The following is a 4,886-nucleotide window of genomic DNA, read 5'->3' on the forward strand; positions in this document are numbered from 1 at the left end:
ACCGGTGGCCATCTTCATCATCCCGGCGCTCTCCATGACGAGGAGGGAGTAGTTCACCCTCGGGGCTGAGGGTATGTACCAGTAGCTATGTGTTTGATCTCTCTCTCTCTCTCGTGTTCTTGAGGTGATACGATCTTGATGTATCGCGAGCTTTGCTATTATAGTTGGATCTTATGATGTTTCTCCCCCTCTACTCTCTTGTAATGGATTGGGTTTTCCCTTTGAAGTCATCTTATCGGATTGAGTCTTTAAAGATTTGAGAACACTTGATGTATGCCTTGCATGTGCTTATCTGTGGTGACAATGGGATATCACGTGATCCACTTGATGTATGTTTTGGTGATCAACTTGCGGGTTCCGCCCATGAACCTATGCATAGGGGTTGGCACACGTTTTCGTCTTGACTCTCCGGTAGAAACTTTGGGGCACTCTTTGAAGTTCTTTGTGTTGGTTGAATAGATGAATCTGAGATTGTGTGATGCATATCATATAATCATACCCACGGATACTTGAGGTGACATTGGAGTATCTAGGTGAGATTAGGGTTTTGATTGATTTGTATCTTAAGGTGTTATTATAGTACGAACTCTTGAATAGATTGATCCGAAAGAATAACTTTGAGGTGGTTTCGTACCCTACAATAATCTCTTCGTTTGTTCCCCGCTATTAGTGACTTTGGAGTGACTCTTTGTTGCATGTTGAGGGATAGTTATATGATCCAATTATGTTATTATTGTTGAGAGAACTTGCACTAGTGAAAGTACGAACCCTAGGCCTTGTTTCAACGCATTGCAATACCGTTTGTGCTCACTTTTATCATTAGTTACCTTGTTGTTTTTATATTTTCAGATTACAAATACCTATATCTACCATCCATATTGCACTTGTATCACCATCTCTTCGCCGAACTAGTGCACCTATACAATTTACCATTGTATTGGGTGTGTTGGGGACACAAGAGAGTCTTTGTTATTTGGTTGCAGGGTTGCTTGAGAGAGGCCATCTTCATCCTACGCCTCCCACGGATTGATAAACCTTAGGTCATCCACTTGAGGGAAATTTTCTACTGTCCTACAAACCTCTGCACTTGGAGGCCCAACAACGTCTACAGGAAGAAGGTTGCGTAGTAGACATCAAGCTCTTTTGTTGCGCCGTTGCCGGGGAGGTGAGTGCTTGAAGGTATATCTTTAGATCTTGCAATCGAATCTTTTTGTTTCTTATTTTAGCACTAGTTTAGTTTATAAAAGAAAACTACAAAAAAATGGAATTAAGTTTGTCTCATACGCTTCATCTTTTTAATATCTTTCGTGAGAATGATGGGAAGGAAAAATGTGCTCAAGTGTTAGAAAAAGAATGCATTGAAATGTTTGGCACTAAATCTTCGAATGATGAGCATGATTGCAATGTTGTTAGTATGAACTCCTTGAATATCCATAGTACTAATGATGATTGCACTAGTCATGATGAAAATATCTCTTATAAGCATGTCGATTTTTGTGGAGTGCATAGAGTTTGCAAATACATACCAAAAAGGGAAGATAGATTTTGTAAGAGGCACAAGTACTTAGAAACTAAATGGTTGCAAGAGAGGCTAGATGTTTGTGCTGAAAATTTAAATTTTCTTAGCCGTACTTGTGAACTTTGCAATGAACGTGGTCATTTAACTATCCGATGCGAATTGTTTCAGGATCTAATCGTTTCCAAAAATTGTGATGACTTGATTTCCCTTGCACATCATAATGAACCTAGTTTGCTTATAGGTTATGAAGAAATGAAACGTATAACTAACTATCTTCCAGTATTTGCCCGTGATAAACTTCTTGAGTTTTATCTAGAGGAAATTTATATGTATTGTGCGGTGAATTGCATTGAAAATCCTTATATTGCCAATTACATAAAGAAAAGAAAACAAATAGAGGATGAAGAAAATACTAATGAAAGGGAAGAGACTTCCCAATATCCTCCTATTATTTCTTATGATGAATCAGGTAAGGAGGAGGAGCCTTCTATTTAACCAATCTCATCAATAAGGAGCTCAAAAAGAGGATTGAACCCACACATGATGTGAAGAAGAAAAAGAAAAAACGGAGAAGCAAAGGTAAAAAGGTATCCCTCCCAAATGATGTTGCTCCTACTACTCATTGTGATGATGATAATTGCTATACTATTGGTGCTATCCATACTATTAATAATGAGAGTGATTATGCTTATGATATGAAAAGGCCCAAGCTTGGGGAAGCTATGTTTGATGAGGATGACACATTTGAGAATATATTTGCTGAAACTAATGTTTGTCCCAAGCTTGGGGATGCTACGTTTAATGAAGATGATATTTTTAACCTCCCAAGTTTTGATATGCAAATTTATAATGATGATAGCATGCCTCCTACTTATGATGATTATATTGATGAAAATGGGTTTGGAAGAGTGTCAACTTTAGGAAGTAATGATCCCACTATTTTGGAGGATGTTGAATCTTATAATATTTATGAAAGTGGATTTGGAGAGGTCATGACTTTATTTAGTGATGAATCCACTATTTCGGAAGAGGTTTCAATTGATTATGATGAGAACAAAGTTGCTACTTATGATGATTATTGTGATGAAACTTATGCTATAAAGAGTAGTGATGATTATATTTATAAAACTTGTCATGATTATGATTACCATTTTTCTGAACATTACTAATTTAATGTGGAAACAATTTATAGTATTCAAATCTCTTATGATACTCCCACTATTCCGAATGAGAAGAATTTTGCTTATGTGGAGAGTAGTAAAATTTCTATGCAAGTAGATCATGAAAAGAATGCTTTAGGTGCTGGTTATATAGTTGAATTCATGATGCTACTGAAAATTATTATGAGGGAGGAATATATGCTTGTAGGAATTGCAATAATATCAAGTTTCCTCTCTATGTGCTTAAAGTTTTAAAGTTAGGCTTGTTTTCCCTTCCTATGCTAGTTGATTATTGTTCCCATAAGTTGTTTGCTCACAAAATCCCTATGCATAGGAAGTGGGTTAGACTTAAATGTGCTAGTAATATTCTTCATGATGCTCTCTTTATGTTTCAATTCTTATCTTTTATGTGAGCATCATTGAAATAATCATGCCTAGCTAGGGGCGTTAAACGTTAGCGCTTGTTGGGAGGCAACCCAATTTTATTTTAGTTTCTTTCTTTTTGGTTCTGTTTAGGAATAAATAATCCATCTAGCTTCTGTTTAGATGTGGTTTTGTGTTTTAATTTGTGTTTGTTCCAAGTAGAACCTTTGGGAAGACTTGGGTGAAGTCTTTATGATCATGCTGTAAAAAAACAGAAACTTTAGCGCTCACGATATTAGCTAAAACTTTTTACTGGAGAGTGCTAGTTAGTTGATTATTTTTGAAGATGATTACTAGACAAATTCCTCTGGTCCACCAATTTATTTTAGAATTTTTGGAGTTCAAGAAGTATACGTTTGATACAGATTACTACAGACTGTTCTGTTTTTGACAGATTCTGTTTTCATTGTGTTGTTTACTTGTTTTGATGAATCTATGAGTAGTATCAGAGGGTATGAACCATAGAGAAGTTGGAATACAGTATATATTACACCAATATGAATTTAGAATGAGTTCACAACAGTACCTAAGTGGTGATTTATTTTCTTATACTAACGGAGCTTACGAGATTTTCTGTTAAGTTTTGTGTTGTGAAGTTTTCAAGTTTTGGGTAAAGATTCGATGGACTATGGAATAAGGAGTGGCAAGAGCCTAAGCTTGGGGATTCCCAAGGCACCCCAAGGTAATATTCAAGGACAACCAAGAGCCTAAGCTTGGGGATGCCCCGGATGGCATCCCCTCTTTCGTCTTCGTTCATCGGTAACTTTACTTTGAGCTATATTTTTAGTCACCACATGATATGTGTTTTGCTTGGAGCGTCATGTCATTTTATTTTGTTTTGCTTGCATTTTGAATAAAGTATCAAGATCTGAAATTCTTAAAATGGGAGAGAGTCTTCACATAGTTACATAATTATTCGACTACTCATAGATCTTCACTTATATCGTTCGGAGTAGTTTGTTGTTTGCTCTAGTGCTTCACTTATATCTTTTAGAGCACGGTGGTGGATTTATTTTTAAGAAATATATGAAATCTCATGCTTCACTTATATTATTTTGAGAGTCTTAAACAACATGGTAATTTGCTTTAATTGTGAAATTAATCTTCCATATTGAGTTCATTGAATATCATGAGAAGTTAGATACTTGATAAGTGTTTTGAGATATAAAGGTGGTAATATTAGAGTGTGCTAGTTGAGTAATTTTGAAATTGAGAAATACTTGTGTTAAAGTTGGCAAGTCCCGTAACATGCACGCATGGTAAAAGTTGTGTAACAATGTTGACACATAGGTGTTCTTTTATTGCTTTCCTTATGAGTGGCGGTCGGGGACGAGCGATGGTCTTTTCCTACCAATCTATCCCTCTAGGGGCATGCGTAGTAGTATTTTGCTTCGAGGGCTAATAAACTTTTGCAATAAGTATATGAGTTCTTTATGACTAATGTGAGTCCATGGATTATACGAACTGTCAACCTTCCACAATGTTCTAGCCTCTACGGTACCGTGCATTGCCCTTTCTCAGCTCGAGAGTTGGTGCAAACTTCACCGGTGCATCCAAACCCCGTGATATGATACGCTCTATCACACATAAACCTCCTTATATCTTCCTCAAAACAGCCACCATACCTACCTATTATGGCATTTCCATAGCCATTCCGAGATATATTGCCATGCAACTTTCCACCGTTCCATTTATTATGACACGCTCCGTCATTGTCATATTGCTTTGCATGATCATGTAGTTGACATCGTATTTGTGGCAAAGCCACCATTCATATTTTTTTC

Source organism: Triticum aestivum, chromosome 6D (genome assembly GCF_018294505.1).
Source record: "Triticum aestivum cultivar Chinese Spring chromosome 6D, IWGSC CS RefSeq v2.1, whole genome shotgun sequence".
NCBI classification, from domain to species: Eukaryota; Viridiplantae; Streptophyta; class Magnoliopsida; order Poales; family Poaceae; genus Triticum; species Triticum aestivum.